This window comes from Oncorhynchus kisutch, linkage group LG15 (genome assembly GCF_002021735.2).
Source record: "Oncorhynchus kisutch isolate 150728-3 linkage group LG15, Okis_V2, whole genome shotgun sequence".
NCBI lineage: Eukaryota > Metazoa > Chordata > Actinopteri > Salmoniformes > Salmonidae > Oncorhynchus > Oncorhynchus kisutch.
Window position 1 is genome coordinate 18,108,612 of NC_034188.2, and position 20,135 is coordinate 18,128,746.

The following is a 20,135-nucleotide window of genomic DNA, read 5'->3' on the forward strand; positions in this document are numbered from 1 at the left end:
TACTTTTTTCCATGTGAAAAGGATCTCGTCCTCCTCTTCAGAGGAGGAGTAGCGAGAAGGATCGGAGGACCAATTTGCAGCGTGGTAAGTGTTCATGATGTAATATTTAATGAATCAAACTGAACACTGAAATATAAAAAACAATAAAGTGAACGAATGAAAAGCGAAACAGTCCTGTCTGGCGACATACACAAAGACAGAAAATAAACACCCACGAAACACATGTGGAAAAAGGCTACCTAAGTATGATTCTCAATCAGGGACAACTAACGACACCTGCCTCTGATTGAGAACCATACCAAGCCGAACACAGAAACCAACATAGAAAAACAAACAGACTGCCCACCCCAACTCACACCCTGACCCACTAAAATAAAGACAAAAACAAAGGAACTAAGGTCAGAACGTGACACCATGTTATTTGGTTATTCGGGGGGAGGTTTTAGTGGGTGGAATATTAGGACAATTGGAGGTTTACAAAGTTGCAGCTACAGTATGCTCACCAGTGCAAATATTATGGTACAGCTACAGCTATACGGACACTGAATCATCATGGTGCTTTTTAATGGTAAATTTACAATCATTGGTTTTAGTAAGTATAATTGAAACATGGGTATCATTATGGTAAGTGGGGAAATAAGTATAGCAAGTTATAATTGCAATATCTATTGCTTACAGGAAACTCATTCTACAAATCTAGATGAGGTTGGGTGGAAAAAGGACTGGGAGGGAGAAATATATTTTTGTCATGGGCAAAGAAACTCAAAAGGGGTGATTGTGCAAACTGTGCAAACAGATCAACAAGGAAGATGGATTATTTTAAATATACTATTGGACCAAAAACAGATCTGTCGATCTACACTTTTTCAAAAATATAATAATCTATTGAGCTCACAAGGAACCAAATAATCTATTATTACAGTGGGAGATTATAATACGATTTGAAGTACCTCAGCGGATCGTAAAGGAAATCATTCTACAAACTATCACCCTCAAGCACTTAAGGAGATTACAAAGATCATGGATACATTAGAACTAGTGGATATATGGAGGCTGAAAACCCCTGACCTAGTGAGATGTATATGGAGGAGGCTTCATCAAGCTAGCCGTCTTGATTACCTCCTAGTCTCATTCTTGCTGGCATCAAAAGTTTTAAAAAGTATTAATAGGAGACTGAATGCGATCGGACCACCATCTAATTGGCCTCCATATAACTCTTACAGAATTTCCACGTGGACGGGGAAAGCCTATTGGATGATATTTTTTTCTTAACTAAGACAAAATAATTCAGAATTGACTTTTTTTGTACAACATAGGTACAGCAGACCCCTTATTGTATGGGACACTTTCAAATGTACTATTAGAGGCCTTTCAATACAATACTCATCATTAAAACAAAAACAGTTTAGGTCAAAGGGGATTAGACTGATAAAGGAAATAGAGGAAGTAACAGAGCAGGTAGATGGGAAAGGAAATAGAGGAAGTAACAGAGCAGGTAGATGGGAAAGGAAATAGAGGAAGTAACAGAGCAGGTAGATGGGAAAGGAAATAGAGGAAGTAACAGCAGGTAGATGGGAAAGGAAATAGAGGAAGTAACAGAGCAGGTAGATGGGAAAGGAAATAGAGGAAGTAACAGAGCAGGTAGATGGGAAAGGAAATAGAGGAAGTAACAGAGCAGGTAGATGGGAAAGGAAATAGAGGAAGTAACAGAGCAGGTAGATGGGAAAGGAAATAGAGGAAGTAACAGCAGGTAGATGGGAAAAGAAATAGAGGAAGTAACAGAGCAGGTAGATGGGAAAGGAAATAGAGGAAGTAACAGAGCAGGTAGATGGGAAAGGAAATAGAGGAAGTAACAGAGCAGGTAGATGGGAAAGGAAATAGAGGAAGTAACAGAGCAGGTAGATGGGAAAGGAAATAGAGGAAGTAACAGAGCAGGTAGATGGGAAAGGAAATAGAGGAAGTAACAGCAGGTAGATGGGAAAGGAAATAGAGGAAGTAACAGAGCAGGTAGATGGGAAAGGAAATAGAGGAAGTAACAGCAGGTAGATGGGAAAGGAAATAGAGGAAGTAACAGCAGGTAGATGGGAAAGGAAATAGAGGAAGTAACAGCAGGTAGATGGGAAAGGAAACTGTACTATAGAGGCACAACATAGGTTAGAGGAAAAACAAAAAGAAGTGGAGGTACTTATTCAAGAACGATCAAGTGTAATGTATTACAAAAATACAGCGAATTGGATGGAAAATGGGGAAAAATGTAAATTTTTCTTGAATCTTCAACACAGAAATTCTACCAAAAAAGAATTTACAGAAACTTGTCACAAATGATGGAGTTATTTTGATTCACCAAATATTATTTTGAAAGAGGAAGCAAAATATTTTAAGCATGTTTTCTTTTCAGTCTCCTCTATTTCCACTGAATGGTGTTAAATGTGAGTATTGATTTCCTAATAATAATAATAATAATAATAATAATAATAATAATGTAAAATGAACAAATTTACAGAAAGAACCGTGTGAAGGCCAATTTACAGAAGAGGAACTTTGTGAAGCAATAAAACATTTTCAGTCTGGAAAAACATGCCAAGAGTGTGCAAAGCTGTCATCAATGCAAAGGGGGACTACTTTGAAGAATCTAAAATCTAAAATACATTTTAATTTGTTTAACACTTTTTTGGTTACTGCATGAGTCCATAAATAAATAGTTTTGATGTCTTCACTATTATTCTACAATGTAGAAAATAGAAAAATAAAGAAAACCCCTGGAATGAGTATGTGTCCAAACTTGTCTGGTACTGTACATCTACCCCCTACAAATATGTATATTTATTATAATCCACATAACAATTAACAAGAGACTTGCTGTAGCCTGCACGTAACCTACATGAGTTACAATGTAGGTATGGTACTGCATTGCATACAAACACTACTTCCAGCTGCCCCTTGGTGGCGATTCTAAATATTTCTTCAGCTATTAAAATCCTCCTGCTGCAGGATTATTTTCCTCCTGCGACAAAAAGAGGTCAAATTAAGATACAACATCTGGTATGTTTGCAGTCTACCAAGTAGGCAGCTTTTCAAAGGACAAACATCTCAAATCATGTGATAATTGAGGGAGGCAGCTTTTCAAAGGACAAACATCTCAAATCATGTGATAATTGAGGGAGGGAGACGTGCATGCACACCCACACCATGTTGTGTAGTAGAGAAGGAGAGCAGAGACCAGCAAAGCCACTATGTTACCTCATTAAAGGTAAAGCCCCGCCTTATCTCAGCTCACTGGTCACCATAGCAGCACCCACTCGTAGCACACGCTCCAGCAGGTATATCTCACTGGTCACCCCCAAAGCCAATTCCTCCTTTGGTCGTCTTTCCTTCCAGTTCTCTGCTGCCCATGACTAGAACAAATTGCAAAAATCTCTGAAGCTGGAGACTCACATCTCCCTCACTAGCTTTAAGCACCAGCTGTCAGAGCAGTTTACAGATCACTGCACCTGTACTTAGCCTATCTGTAAACAGCCCATCTATCTACCTACCTCATCCCCATACTGGTATTTATTTTGCTCCTTTGCACCCCAGTATCTCTACTTGCACATTCATCTTCTGCCGATCTACCATTCCAGTGTTTAATTGCTATATTGTAATTATTGTAACTTGGAGAGATGCAGTGAAATGTGTTGTTTTACAGGGTCAGCCATAGTAGTACAGTGCCCCTGGAGCAAATTAGGCTTAAGTGCCTTTCTCAAGTGGCACATCAACCGATTTGTCACCTTGTCAGCTCAGGTATTCAAACCAGCGACCTTTGGATTAGTGACTCAACACTCTAACTGATAGACTACCTGCCACCCAGATGCTGGCTCAACATTCAAAATGTAGGTTCCACTACATTGCTTATTTATTTTATTAGGCAAGTCAGTGAAGAACAAATTCTTATTTACAATGACAGCCTACCCCGGCCAAACCAGGACGATGCTGGGCCAATTGTGCGCCGCCCTATGGGATTCCCAATCTCAGCCGGTTGTGATAGAGCCTGGACTCAAACCAGGGTGTCTGTAGTGACACCTCTAGCACTGAGATGCAGTGCCTTAGACCGCTGCGCCAGTCGGGAGCCCAACGTACACACTAATTTTCTGTAAGCCTATAGCTTAAATACATAGACAATCATTAGTCTTAACAGGCTGTTATTTAAGCACTTCTCTGAAAATATGCTTTTACACATTCTAAAATAGAAAATAGATAACCTGCTATGTTGTTTGTGAGGGCAATAATTTCCTAAGACCTTCTTAAAGTGTCAATCAGCAGTTGAAACAAGCATGCTCACCACTCATTTCAGTAAAAAGCTGAAGGATGGGGCTGGAGAAATGTAACCACTCCCACATTCATAGACAAAGCTATGGATGCAAGGACTGACATCCATGACTTCTAAATGATAGTTTTAACCATGTTTGAAGGCTATATAATGTTTGTTTACATTTACTTCTTTAATTACAAACATTGGAGTGAAACAAGCTTATATTTTGGGTTTTAATGGGGTTTTAATGGGACAGTTGAACTAAGATCATGAGGCAATTCTAAGTTATAATCTTCAAGAATCAATGTGTACATTTCATGAATTCAGCTGTCCAAAAGGGATAAAGCAACTGTAGATTGCCCCTTTAAAATACTTAAACTCTCATTTCTGGCCTCTTTACAACAAGCCTATATATAACATTATCCATTTATCTTGTTGTTAAATGTGATTCAATGTATTGTAAATGTCCTCTGCTGTGCCCTCTCCCTCCCATCTAATAACACTTCATGGGGTGTTGGTGGAGGAGGGGAGGATGGAAGGAGGAGGGGGAATGGTGGAGGATGGGGGGAGGAGTAGAGGATGGGAGGAGAAGAGGAGGGGAGGATGGGACGAGGAGAAGGGTGGTTGGTGCAGGAACACTGCAGGTGAAAGCAGAGACTCAAGAGGAAGGAAGGAAACTGCAGTCCCCATTAAACTCCTGGGCTGGCAGCAGCTGTCCCTCCCTCCCTCCCTCCCTCCTTGCAGATGAGCTGTTAAACCCCTAAACAGGCTCCAGTCATAATCAACCCCCCCCCCCCCCCCCCCCCCCTGCCTGCCACCAGCCCTCCTCCGCCTCATGCTCTCTCCCTGCCAGGAGGCCAGTAGGGAGGCAGCCAGCAGGGATTGGGACTAGCGAGGTAGTGATGTCAGAGGGGAGACAGTAATGGTGATGGATGGAGTCGCGCTGTGATGAGGACACTGAGAGGACATCTGAACGGGAAGTGCTGGTGTGTGTGTGTGTGTCTGTGTCTGTGTGTGTGAGCTCTTGACTGGTAGGACGCAGCTTGAAGGGTAGGAAGAGGAGAGTCACACTGTCTCCTATATCACCAACCAGGTGTTGTTTTTACAGAGCATTATATACAGCGCATTGGGAAAGTATTCAGACCCCTTGACTTTTTTCAAATTTAGTTACGTTACAGCCTTATTCTAAAATGTATTAAATAATTTTTCCCCCTCATCAATATACACACAATACCCCGAAGTATCAGACCCTTTACTCAGTACTTTGTTGAAGCTCATTTGGCACCGATTACAGCCTCTAGTCTTCTTAGGTATGACCCTACAAGCTTGGCACACCTGTAATTGGGGAGTTTCTCACATTCTTCTGTGCAGATCCTCTCAAGCTCTGTCAGGTTGGATGGGGAGTGTCGCTGCACAGCTTTTTTTTAGGTCTCTCCGGTGATGTTCGATCGGAGCAGTTTTTTTATCAAGGATCTCTCTGTACTTTGCTCTGTTCATCTTTCCCTCGATCCTGACTAGTCTCCCAGTCCCTGCCACTGAAAAACATCCCCACAGCATGATACTGCCACCACCATGTTTCACTGTTGGGATGGTGCCAGGTTTCCTCCAGACGTTACGCTTGGCATTCAGGCCAAAGAGTTAAATCTTGGATTCATCAAACCAAAGAATCTTGTTTCTCATGGTCTGAGAGTCTTTAGGTGTCTTTTGGCTGTCATGCCACTCTACCATAAAGGCCTGATTGGTGGAGTGCTACAGAGATGTTAGTCCTTCTGGAAGTTTCTCCCATCTCCACAGAGGAACTCTAGAGCTCTGTCAGAGTGACTATTGGGTTCTTGGTCACCTCCCAGACCAAGGACCTTCTCCCCTGATTGGTCAGTTTGGCTGGCCAGCCAGCTCTAGGAAGAGTCTTGGTGGTTCCAAACTTCTTCCATTTAAGAATGATGGAGGCCACTGTGTTCTTGGGGACCTTCAATACTACAGAAATGCCTTGGTACCCTTCCCCAGATCTGTGCCTCGACACAATGCTGTCACGGAGCTCTACGGACATTGATTCGGTTTAGTTTTTGCTCTGACATGCACTGTCAAATGTGGGACCTTATATAGACAGGTGTGACTTTCCAAATCATGTCCAAACAATTAAATTTACCACAAGTTGACTCCAATCAAGTTGGTTAAGCATCTCAAGGATGATCAATGGAAACAGGATGCACCAGAGCTTAATTTCGAGTCTCATAGCAAAGGGTCTGAATTCTTAAGTAAATAAGGTATTTATTTTATTTTAACCTGCTTTTGGTTTTTCATTATGGGGTTTTGTGTGTAGATCGATGAGGCATTTGTTTTATTCAATCAATTCTTGGATAAGGCTGAAACGTAACAAAATGTTGAAAAAGTCAAGGGGTCTGAATACTTGCTGAATGCCTGTATATAACCACCGATGGGGTTGTTCACAGAGCATTATATATACAGTGGGGCCAAAAAGTATTTAGTCAGCCACCAATTGTGCAAGTTCTCGCACTTAAAAAGATGAGAGAGGCCTGTAATTTTCATCATAGGTACACTTCAACTATGACAGACAAAATGAGAAAAAAATCCAGAAAAAAAATCCAGAATCCAGAAAATCACATTGTTTGCAAATTATGGTGGAAAATAAGTATTTGGTCACCTACAAACAAGCAAGATTTCTGGCTCTCACAGACCTGTAACTTCTTCTTTAAGAGGCTCCTCTGTCTTCCACTCGTTACCTGGTATTAATGGCACCTGTTTGAACTTGGTATCAGTATAAAAGACACCTGTCCACAACCTCAAACAGTCACACTCCAAACTCCACTATGGCCAAGACCAAAGATCTGTCAAAGGACACCAGAAACAAAATTGTAGACCTGCACCAGGCTGGGAAGACTGAATCTGCAATAGGTAAGCAGCTTGGTTTGAAGAAATCAAATGTGGGAGCAATTATTAGGAAATGGAAGACATACAAGACCACTGATAATCTCCCTCGATCTGGGGCTCCACGCAAGATCTCACCCCGTGGGATCAAAATGATCACAAGAACGGTGAGCAAAAATCCCAGAACCACACGGGGGGACCTAGTGAATGACCTGCAGAGAGCTGGGACCAAAGTAACAAAGCCTACCATCAGTAACACACTACGCCGCCAGGGACTCAAATCCCGCATTGCCAGACGTGTCCCCCTGCTTAAGCCAGTACATGTCCAGGCCCTTCTGAGGTTTGCTAAGGGGCATTTGGATGATCCAGAAGAAGATTGGGAGAATGTCATATGGTCAGATGAAACCAAAATAGAACTTTTTGGTAAAAACTCAACTCGTTGTGTTTGGAGGACAAAGAATGCTGAGTTGCATCCAAAGAACCCCATGCCTACTGTGAAGCATGGGGGTGGAAACATCATGCTTTGGGGCTGTTTTTCTGCAAAGGGACCAGGACGACTGATCCATGTAAAGGAAAGAATGAATGGGGCCATGTATCGTGAGATTTTGAGTGAAAACCTCATTCCATCAGCAAGGGCATTGAAGATGAAACGTGGCTCGGTCTTTCAGCATGACAATGATCCCAAACACACCGCCCGGGCAACGAATGAGTGGCTTCGTAAGAAGCATTTCAAGGTCCTGGAGTGGCCTAGCCAGTCTCCAGATCTCAACCCCATAGAAAATCTTTGGAGGGAGTTGAAAGTCCGTGTTGCCCAGCAACAGCCCCAAAACATCACTGTTCTAGAGGAGATCTGCATGGAAGAATGAGCCAAAATACCAGCAACAGTGTGTGAAAACCTTGTGAAGACTTACAGAAAATATTTGACCTCTGTCATTGCCAACAAAGGGTATATAACAAAGCATTGAGATAAACTTTTGTTATTGACCAAATATTTATTTTCCACCATAATTTGCAAATAAATTCATAAAAAATCCTACAATGTGATTTTCTGGATTTGTTTCCCTCATTTTGTCTGTCATAGTTCAAAATCAAATCAAATCAAATTTATTTATATAGCCCTTCGTACATCAGCTGATATCTCAAAGTGCTGTACAGAAACCCAGCCTAAAACCCCAAACAGCAAGCAATGCAGGTGTAGAAGCACGGTGGCTAGGAAAAACTCCCTAGAAAGGCCAAAACCTAGGAAGAAACCTAGAGAGGAACCAGGCTATGTGGGGTGGCCAGTCCTCTTCTTAGTTGAAGTGTACCTATGATGAAAATTACAGGCCTCTCTCATCTTTTTAAGTCGGAGAACTTGCACTTCTGGACTTCTGAGTTCCAGCCATGATGCCGTGCTTCGGCAGCTAGATCGGCATAGATCTAGATAAGCCTCATCTACTGAGTCCTCCCAGGGTACTGTGAGCTCAATGATGAAGACCTTCTTGAGCGAACGGGACCAGAGCACCATGTCAGGTCTTAGGGTGGTGGTTGCGATCTCCGGAGGAAACACAAGTTGCCGGCCAATGTCAGCTAGCATTTTCCAGTCGCGGGCCAAGCGCAGCTGGTCTCACTCTAATGGTGTCGAGCTGCGCTTCTGTGGTTTAGCCCCTTCGCGGACAAAGTTTGTCCGTAAGGGGTGTGATGCTGCTGGGGGTGGTAGGGAGTTGGTGGCAGCTCGCTTGTCCTCCAGGGCGGACGCAAGGTTTTTAAGGACTTGGTTGTGACGCCAAGTGTAGCGTCCTTGGGTGAGGCTTGTTTTACACCCCGTGAGAATGTGCCTGAGGTTGGCTGGCATGGAACAGAGGGCACAGTCCGGATCTTCACCATACCATTGGTGAAGATTAACTGGAGTTGGAAGGACGTCATATGTTGCTCTGATGGAAAAGCTCAACCGCCTCGCTTCCATGGCCCACAGATCCTTCCAGCTGATCTTCCTCTTCTCCACACTGTCCCATCGAGTCCACTGTCCCTGTTTGGAAAGAGAGACTGCCTTGGCCCACCTTGCAGCCTCCTCCTGATGGCGTACTTCCTGCACTACCATCTTCCGCCGCTCTGGTGCAGTAGCCTTACTCCAAGCAGCACGGCTAGTTAGCCCAAGGCCTCCTCTCCCTTGCTAAACATAACCCACAATGTCAGCATGTCTGAGGGCTGCTGTTGCCTCCTGGACTGCTTTTCCTGGCCTCCATTTGCGCCCAGTTGCCAAGGTCGGCGCGTTGTTGCTCACCACTGGGTCTCGAGATTCATTCAGTGTCATCTGGAGCCTGGTTTTTGAACACTTGAATTCCTCTGTTAGACTGGTGAGGGGCAGCTTGAGGACACCATCTCCATAGAGGCCGATGGTGGTAAGGCATCGTGGAACTCCGAGCCACTTCTTTAAGTAGCCTGTGACTCCTCTTTCCATCTTCTCAGAACATTATATATATCACCACCCAGGGGGTTCACAGAACATTATATATCACCACCCAGGGGGTTGTTCACAGAGCATTATATATATCACCACCCAGGGGGTTGTTCACAGAACATTATATATTTCACCACCCAGGGGGTTGTTCACAGAACATTATATATATCACCACCCAGGGGGTTGTTCACAGAACATTATATATATCACCACCCAGGGGGTTGTTCACAGAACATTATATATATATATCACCACCCAGGGGGTTGTTCACAGAACATTATATATATCACCACCCAGGGGGTTGTTCACAGAACATTATATATATCACCACCCAGGGGGTTGTTCACAGAACATTATATATATCACCACCCAGGGGGTTGTTCACAGAACATTATATATATATATCACCACCCAGGGGGTTGTTCACAGAACATTATATATATCACCACCCAGGGGGTTGTTCACAGAACATTATACATATCACCACATTATATATATCACCACCCAGGGGGTTGTTCACAGAACATTATACATATCACCACCCAGGGGGTTGTTCACAGAACATTATATATATCACCACCCAGGGGGTTGTTCACAGAACATTATATATATCACCACCCAGGGGATTGTTCACAGAACATTATATATCACTGAAAAACATACAGTAAAGGCATACTGTATATAGACAACCACATTAATACACACACGCACACACACTAGAGAGGGCAAGCTTTTTCAGGGATGTCAGTAATGAGAGCTCATTATGGACGTATCGAAGGCCTTGGACACTGTTGACTGTTGACCATGCCCTGCTGTTGCATAGATGAAAAAAGGTTGGTTTAAGTGTTGATGCATGGGATTGGTGCCAGAACTACCTTTCTGACAGAACACAGTGTGTAGCACAGGAGGGTATGAAATCAGATTTTCGAAGGCTTACAAAAGAGTTCGCCGGGGCTCAATTTTAGGTCTGATCCTTTTTACACTGCACATACTTGATATAGGGAAGACCTCTGACTGCAAATCTCCATCTGTATGCTGATGACACAATTATTTATTCTACGCATCTAAAGATGGAGTCACTTGCAGATTTTAACAATAAAAGGCCAGCAAATTGATAGGGTCAACTCCTATAAGTATCTTGGAATTTGGTTAGATGAAAAGCTCAATTTTAAACAGCACATTGATACTCAGGCTGACTGGCTCTCATTCAGGCAAATGAGAAATAAGTGCATTCGGGCTATCCGGAAGGCCAAAGTTAGTTACTTTAAGGAACAGTTCTCTCTGTGGGTCTAACCCCAAGAAGTTCTGGAATATGGGTTTAAACAGCAGCTTTAAACAGTTCTGAAGAATAAACCATCCCCCTCACAGCTGCCCATGTCCCTTAATGTTGAATATGTGGTTGTTACTGACAAGAAGGACATGGCTGAGCTCTTTAATCACCACTTCATTAAGTCAGGATTCCTATTTGACTCAGCCATGCTTCCTTGCCAGTCCAACATTTCCTCATCTCCCACCCTTTCTAATGCGACTATCCCTGATGCTGCTCCCTCTTTTTCCCCTGCCCTGCTACAAAGTTTCTCCCTGCAGGCGGTCACTGAGTCCGAGGTGCTAAAGGAGCTCCTTAAACTTGACCCCAACAAAAACATCTGGGCCAGATGGTTTAGACGCTTTCTTCTTTAAGGTTGCTGCCCCTATCATCGCCAAACCTGTCTCTCCTCTCTAGAGAGGTTCCCATTGCTTGGAAGGCAGCCACTGGGCATCCTTTATTTAAAGGGCGAGACCAAACTGATCCTAACTGTTATAGGCATATTTCTATTTTGCTCTGTTTATCAAAAGTGTTGGAAAAACTTGTCAATAATCAACTCACTGGCTTTCTTGATATCTATAGTATTCTCTTCGTTTGCAATATGGTTTCCACTTAGGTTATGGATGTGTCACTGCAACCATAAGGTCCTCAATGATGTCACCATTACCCTTGATTCTAAGAAATGTTGTGCTGCTATTTTTATTTACTTGGTTTTTGATACGGTAGACCATTCCATTCTTGTGGGCCGGATAAGGAGTATTGCTGTCTCTGCGGGGTCTTTGGCCTGGTTTCCTAACTACCTCTCTCAAAAAGTGCAGAGTATAAAGTCAAAACATCTGCTGTCTCAGCCACTGCCTGTCACCAAGGGAGTACCCCAAGGCTCAACCCTAGGCCCCACGCTCTTCTCAATTTACATCAACAACATAGCACAAGCAGTAGGAAGCGCTCTCATCCATTTATACGAAGATGATACAGTCTTATACTCAGCTGGCCCCTCCCCGGATTTTGTGTTAAATGCTCTACAATAAAGCTTTCTTAGTATCCAAAAAGCTTTCTCTGTCCTTAACCTTGTTCTGAACAACTCTAAAACAAAGGTCATGTGGTTTGGTAGCAAGAATGCCCCTCTCCCCACCGGTGTGATTACTACCTCTGAGGGTTTAGAGCTTGAGGTAGTCACCTCATACAAGTACTTGGGAGTAAGGTTAGACGGTAGACTGTCCTCTTAGCACATATCAAATCTGCAGGCTAAAGTTAAATCTAGACTTGGTTTCCTCTATCATAATCATTCCTCTTTCACCCCAGCTGCCAAACTAACCCTGATTCAGATGACCGTCCTACCCATGCTAGAATACGGAGACATAATTTATCGATTGGCAGGTAAGGGTGCTCTCGAGCGGCTAGATGTTCTTTACCATTCGGCCATTAGATTTGCCACCAATGTTCCTTATTGGACACTTCACTGCACTCAATACTACTCTGCAAACTGGTCATCTCTGTATACCCGTCGCAAGACCCCCTGGTTGATGCTTATTTATAAAACCCTCTTAGGCCTCACTCCCCCCTATCTGAGATACCTACTGCAGCCCTCATCCTCCACATACACCCGTTCTGCCAGTCACATTCTGTTAAAGGTTCTGTTAAAGGTCCCAAAGCACACACATCCCTGGGTCGCTCCTCTTTTCAGTTCGCGGCAGCTAGCGACTGGAACGAGCAGCAACAAACACTCAAACTGGACAGTTTTATCTCTTCATTCAAAGACTCAATCATGGACACTCTTACTGACAGTTGTGGCTGCTTTGTGTGATGTATTGTTGTCTCTACCTTCTTGCCCTTTTTGCTGTTGTCTGTGCCCAATAATGTTTGTACCATGTTTTGTGCTGCTACCATGTTGTGTTGCTACCATGTTGTTGTTATGTTGTGTTGCTACCATGATGTGTTAAATAAAAATGTAAAAAAAATAAACTTGACCAAGAAACCGAAGTTGGAATTGGGTTTCTATTTCAGGCACAAATCCCTGTGAGTTTGAACACCAAAGTGTATCAGTGCTTTAGCCCCTTGGTGTACATACAGATGTATGCTATGGTGCAATGGACCTCTCCCTCCACCAGGGGGCAAAAGCACTGATACACTTTTGTGTCCAAAGCATTGATGGACAGCTCCCTTTATATCTCTGTTCCTTACTGACCAGATCAGTCACTCAATATAGTCTTCGTTCACCGTCGCTGTTGTCCTTGTCTGTACCTAAGGCTAGAACTGAGATGGGGAAATAATATTTTTTCCCATAATGCCCTTCCATCCCGGAACATGCTTCAAATTATATTCAAGTTAAGGGAGTTAGTGTCCTTGCCTGTTTTTAAGACTCTGATCAGCAACACTGTGTGATAACTGCAGTTGTTTCTAATCTTCAATTGACACTTTGTCTTTTGTGTGTATTTAGTATTTTTCTGTAATTCTTTTTTTTATACCTCAATGGGTCTTACCTGGTAAAATAAAGGTAAAATACATGTTTTATTATCATAACATTATCAGGTTGGTAAACTAACTAACCTAAACTATGAGGTGATAGAAAAGCCCACCCCTATCTGACCTATTAATGGATCATCTCATCTCTCTAATGATCCCAGCTCTACCTACTGTACAGTACAACACACAGTGCAGATCTGAGCTGCTTACATTTCTGATCTTGCGGAATAAGTCAAAAGAGAGAGAGAGGAGAAACAGAAAGACAGGAGGAGAGGAGAAACAGAAAGACAGGATGAGAGGAGAAACAGAAAGACAGGAGGAGAGGAGAAACAGAAAGACAGGTAGAGAGGAGAAACAGAAAGACAGGTAGAGAGGAGAAACAGAAAGACAGGTAGAGAGGAGAAACAGAAAGACAGGTAGAGAGGAGAAACAGAAAGACAGGTAGAGAGGAGAAACAGAAAGACAGGAGGAGAGGAGAAACAGAAAGACAGGATGAGAGGAGAAACAGAAAGACAGGATGAGAGGAGAAACAGAAAGACAGGATGAGAGGAGAAACAGAAAGACAGGATGAGAGGAGAAACAGAAAGACAGGATGAGAGGAGAAACAGAAAGACAGGATGAGAGGAGAAGAAACGGAGAAACAGAAGACAGGTAGAGAGGAGAAACAGAAAGACAGGATGAGAGGAGAAACAGAAAGACAGGATGAGAGGAGAAACAGAAAGACAGGTAGAGAGGAGAAACAGAAAGACAGGTGGAGAGGAGAAACAGAAAGACAGGATGAGAGGAGAAACAGAAAGACAGGATGAGAGGAGAAACAGAAAGACAGGATGAGAGGAGAACCGAAAGACAGGAGGAGAGGAGAAACAGAAAGACAGGAGGAGAGGAGAAACAGAAAGACAGGTAGAGAGGAGAAACAGAAAGACAGGTGGAGAGGAGAAACAGAAAGACAGGATGAGAGGAGAAACAGAAAGACAGGATGAGAGGAGAAACAGAAAGACAGGATGAGAGGAGAAACAGAAAGACAGGTGGAGAGGAGAAACAGAAAGACAGGAGGAGAGGAGAAACAGAAAGACAGGAGGAGAGGAGAAACAGAAAGACAGGTGGAGAGGAGAAACAGAAAGACAGGAGGAGAGGAGAAACAGAAAGACAGGATGAAAGGAGAAACAGAAAGACAGGATGAGAGGAGAAACAGAAAGACAGGATGAGAGGAGAAACAGAAAGACAGGTGGAGAGGAGAAACAGAAAGACAGGATGAGAGGAGAAACAGAAAGACAGGATGAGAGGAGAAACAGAAAGACAGGATGAGAGGAGAAACAGAAAGACAGGATGAGAGGAGAAACAGAAAGACAGGTGGAGAGGAGAAAAAGAAAGACAGGAGGAGAGGAGAAACAGAAAGACAGGATGAGAGGAGAAACAGAAAGACAGGATGAGAGGAGAAACAGAAAGACAGGATGAGAGGAGAAACAGAAAGACAGGATGAGAGGAGAAACAGAAAGACAGGATGAGAGGAGAAACAGAAAGACAGGTGGAGAGGAGAAACAGAAAGACAGGATGAGAGGAGAAACAGAAAGACAGGATGAGAGGAGAAACAGAAAGACAGGTGGAGAGGAGAAACAGAAAGACAGGTGGAGAGGAGAAACAGAAAGACAGGATGAGAGGAGAAACAGAAAGACAGGTAGAGAGGAGAAACAGAAAGACAGGTGGAGAGGAGAAACAGAAAGACAGGTGGAGAGGAGAAACAGAAAGACAGGTAGAGAGGAGAAACAGAAAGACAGGTGGAGAGGAGAAACAGAAAGACAGGTGGATAGGAGAAACAGAAAGACAGGTAGAGAGGAGAAACAGAAAGACAGGTGGATATGAGAAACAGAAAGACAGGATGAGAGGAGAAACAGAAAGACAGGTGGACAGGAGAAACAGAAAGACAGGATGAGCGGAGAAACAGAAAGACAGGTGGAGAGGAGAAACAGAAAGACAGGATGAGAGGAGAAACAGAAAGACAGGTGGAGAGGAGAAACAGAAAGACAGGATGAGAGGAGAAACAGAAAGACAGGTGGAGAGGAGAAACAGAAAGACAGGTGGATAGGAGAAACAGAAAGACAGGAGGAGAGGAGAAACAGAAAGACAGGTGGAGAGGAGAAACAGAAAGACAGGTAGAGAGGAGAAACAGAAAGACAGGTGGAGAGGAGAAACAGAAAGACAGGATGAGAGGAGAAAACAGAAAGACAGGTGGAGAGGAGAACAGAAAGACAGGTGGAGAGGAGAAACAGAAAGACAGGTGGAGAGGAGAAACAGAAAGACAGGATGAGAGGAGAAACAGAAAGACAGGTGGAGAGGAGAAACAGAAAGACAGGATGAGAGGAGAAACAGAAAGACAGGAGGAGATGAGAAACAGAAAGACAGGAGGAGAGGAGAAACAGAAAGACAGGTGGAGAGGAGAAACAGAAAGACAGGATGAGAGGAGAAACAGAAAGACAGGATGAGAGGAGAAACAGAAAGACAGGAGGAGATGAGAAACAGAAAGACAGGAGGAGAGGAGAAACAGAAAGTCAGGTGGAGAGGAGAAACAGAAAGACAGGTGGAGAGGAGAAACAGAAAGACAGGTAGAGAGGAGAAACAGAAAGACAGGTAGAGAGGAGAAACAGAAAGACAGGTGGAGAGGAGAAACAGAAAGACAGGATGAGAGGAGAAACATAAAGACAGGAGGAGAGGAGAAACAGAAAGACAGGATGAGAGGAGAAACAGAAAGACAAGAGGAGAGGAGAAACAGAAAGACAGGAGGAGAGGAGAAACAGAAAGACAGGATGAGAGGAGAAACAGAAAGACAGGAGGAGAGGAGAAACAGAAAGACAGGAGGAGAGGAGAAACAGAAAGACAGGAGGAGAGGAGAAACAGAAAGACAGGATGAGAGGAGAAACAGAAAGACAGGTAGAGAGGGGGAACAGAAAGACAGGATGAGAGGAGAAACAGAAAGACAGGATGAGAGGAGAAACAGAAAGACAGGATGAGAGGAGAAACAGAAAGACAGGTGGAGAGGGGGAACAGAAAGACAGGATGAGAGGAGAAACAGAAAGACAGGATGAGAGGAGAAACAGAAAGACAGGATGAGAGGAGAAACAGAAAGACAGGATGAGAGGGGGAACAGAAAGACAGGATGAGAGGGGGAACAGAAAGACAGGATGAGAGGAGAAACAGAAAGACAGGTAGAGAGGAGAAATAGAAAGACAGGTGGAGAGGGGGAACAGAAAGACAGGTGGAGAGGAGAAACAGAAAGACAGGTGGAGAGGGGGAACAGAAAGACAGGATGAGAGGAGAAACAGAAAGACAGGATGAGAGGAGAAACAGAAAGACAGGTGGAGAGGGGGAACAGAAAGACAGGATGAGAGGAGAAACAGAAAGACAGGATGAGAGGAGAAACAGAAAGACAGGTGGAGAGGAGAAACAGAAAGACAAGAGGAGAGGAGAAACAGAAAGACAGGATGAGAGGAGAAACAGAAAGACAGGAGGAGAGGAGAAACAGAAAGACAGGTGGAGAGGAGAAACAGAAAGACAGGTGGAGAGGAGAAACAGAAAGACAGGATGAGAGGAGAAACAGAAAGACGGGTGGAGAGGAGAAACAGAAAGACAGGTGGAGAGGAGAAACAGAAAGACAGGTGGAGAGGGGGAACAGAAAGACAGGATGAGAGGAGAAACAGAAAGACAGGATGAGAGGAGAAACAGAAAGACAGGATGAGAGGGGGAACAGAAAGACAGGATTAGAGGGAAAACATGAGGAGAAAGAAATGAAAAGTAATGTCAAGTAAAATATATTGGGTCAGGAAAATCCTTCTAAGGTAGCCATGGCAACACACTAAAAAACAGGGAGGAAGTCCCTCCTTGTACAGTACCATCTGTGCTGCACAGGAGAGACAGAGAGGGAGGGAGGGAGGGAGGGAGGGAGGGAGGGAGGGAGGGAGGGAGGGAGGGAGGGAGGGAGGGAGGGAGGGAGGGAGGGAGGGAGGGGGGGCTAAGGGGGAAAGAGGGGAGAGGAAAGGAGGGAGAAAGGGAGAGATGGGCATTCAACCTATACAAGGATGACAACATGTAGTATCTACATTAAACAAAACATGCTAAGAAAGCATTTACAGCAAAGACTAGACTTCTCTGACTAAAAACTTGATCTGGACTACAGAGGGGGAAAAATCTCTCAGCCATCTTGCGCTGCTGCTCATGCTTGTCCGCATGCTAGACAATTACGTCATCCAAACAAGCTCTGACTCCTGAATGCATTTAGTCTCCAAATGGTTTAAACCAGCAAGTAGATGTGGTAGTCACTATGATCATAATTTCAAAATGGGTTGACATTGTTACGAGGTTTAATGCCTCCCTTCCCCCAACAGGTTGACAGTCAGCCTGGCCAGACAGACAGGGCTAATGGGGGAGCAGTAGGAGAGGAGAGGACTGCAGAGAATATGTTAGATATGGAGGGGACAGTGAGGAAGCCATTAAAAGATAAATCCATAAATTAGCAGCATTGGGAGGGGGAAGGCGAGAGCAGGGAAGGAGAGAGGAGGGAAGGAGAGAGGAGGAAAGGAGGGAGAGGGAATGAGAGAGAATGAGAGAGAAGGGAAGGATGAATAGAGGCATATCACGAGTGGGGACATAACTTGTTTCCTTGTTCTTTAAAGTGAATAAGTAAAAGTGAGAAAAACAAAGTCTGTGGAGCTACACTGTTGTACAATCAATATGTCCTTAGTGAGGACTGGAGAGAAACATTTAAACAGGACGGAGGTGTGTGTGTGACTTTTGATAAAGAGAGAGCCATGTTGACCGTCCGTTGTCTCTCACATAAACACTTTCTTTAAGCAACGCTGCAGTGACCCTACAACCTCAGACAGGCAGCCAACTCACTGCCTTTCACGCACCACATGATCACCTCTGACACTAAAAAAACACCTTGCTTCTCTTAACCCTCAATACAACCGATACAGAAAGCAGGCTGTTGCTCTGTGCTAAAAACAGCCACTCACAGAGATCAAACTGAACTGTCCAATGGATAGGCACTCCTGCGCTGTTGCTAGGCTGCTCTCTCTCTCTCCCTCCCTCCATCTCCCTCTCCTGCTCTGGAAGACATAACACAGAAAAATGGCTGAATAATACATTCTAACTCAATAAACGGGGAGACAGCAGCTGCACTCAGACAGAGAACCCCTTGTCTGGGTCTCTCTCTTTCTGCAGGGGATGCTGGATAGACACACATACACACAAACAAGTAGACACACAACACACACACACACAAACTATATTTACAAAGCCTAGTCACAGTGCTAAGGCTATCCACCCGAAATAGCTGCATCTGAACTGTGTGGTTAATGGTGTGTGTCTGTCTGTGGTAGAGCTGCTGTCTCTGGGAGGAGGTGAGAGGGGCCACAGGGAGAAGCTGCAGTGGTTCTGTGTACAGGGGCAGGGCCACATCAGCAGAGGAACAGCTAGTCAGCAGTACAGAGTAATGGGACAGCTAGTCAGCAGTACAGAGTAGAGGGACAGCTAGTCAGCAGTACAGAGTAAAGGGACAGCTAGTCAGCAGTACAGAGTAGAGGGACAGCTAGTCAGCAGTACAGAGTAAAGGGACAGCTAGTCAGCAGTACAGAGTAGAGGGACAGCTAGTCAGCAGTACAGACTAGAGGGACAGCTAGTCAGCAGTAGAGAGTAGAGGGACAGCTAGTCAGCAGTACAGAGTAGAGGGACAGCTAGTCAGCAGTACAGAGTAGAGGGACAGCTAGTCAGCAGTACAGAGTAGAGGGACAGCTAGTCAGCAGTACAGACTAGAGGGACAGCTAGTCAGCAGTACAGAGTAAAGGGACACGGAGTCAGCAGTACAGAGTAAAGGGACAGCTAGTCAGCAGTACAGAGTAAAGGGACAGCTAGTCAGCAGTACAGAGTAGAGGGATAGCTAGTCAGCAGTAGAGAGTAGAGGGACAGCTAGTCAGCAGTACAGAGTAAAGGGACAGCTAGTCAGCAGTACAGAGTAGAGGGACAGCTAGTCAGCAGTACAGACTAGAGGGACAGCTAGTCAGCAGTAGAGAGTAGAGGGACAGCTAGTCAGCAGTACAGAGTAATGGGATAAATTACCTGAATTGATGCGATAATGCTAAAAATAGAGATATGTTTATAACATTGTGGACTTTTTAAATGATATTTTAAACTACTACTACCCATCAATTGTTCTATTAACAATCACCCATATTAGCAAACTCATTTCACTTCAAACTTCACATTTCTCTAGTATAGGCTACTTATCGTAATGAACAATATCAAGAAAATGCCAGGGATAAGTGATCAGTATGATCGTTGTCGATAATGTTTGGTTTATCGTCCCAGCTCTACCTCAGAACTGATTCATAGATAGCAAGGAGAAAGGCTCAGAGGGTGGGTGTGGTTGAACAGTTCCTGGTCTTGACAAATCTTTTAAAACAGCTTATAAGTCAACTCCCTCTTCACAGGTCCAATATAATATACACTGAGTGTAAAAAACATTAGGAACACTTTCCTAATATTGAGTTGCAACCTCTTTTGCCCTCAGAACAGCCTCAATTCATTGAGGCATGAACTCTACAAGGACTTAAAAGCGTTCCACAGGGATGCTGGCCCATGTTGACTCCAATGCCTACCACAGTTGTGTCAAGTTGGCTGTATGTCCTTTGGGTGGTGGACCATTCTTAATACACATGGGAAACTGTTGAGCGTTAAAACCCCAGCAACGTTGCAGTTCTTGA

At 44.0% G+C, this 20,135-nt stretch overlaps 1 protein-coding gene across 6 annotated transcripts in view; it reads right to left on the reverse strand.

The window, feature by feature from the left end:
• Positions 1–20,135, reverse strand: part of mbnl3 (muscleblind-like splicing regulator 3) — a 91,878-nt gene that overhangs the window by 35,368 nt on the left and 36,375 nt on the right. The gene's annotated exons all lie outside the window — the stretch shown is intronic.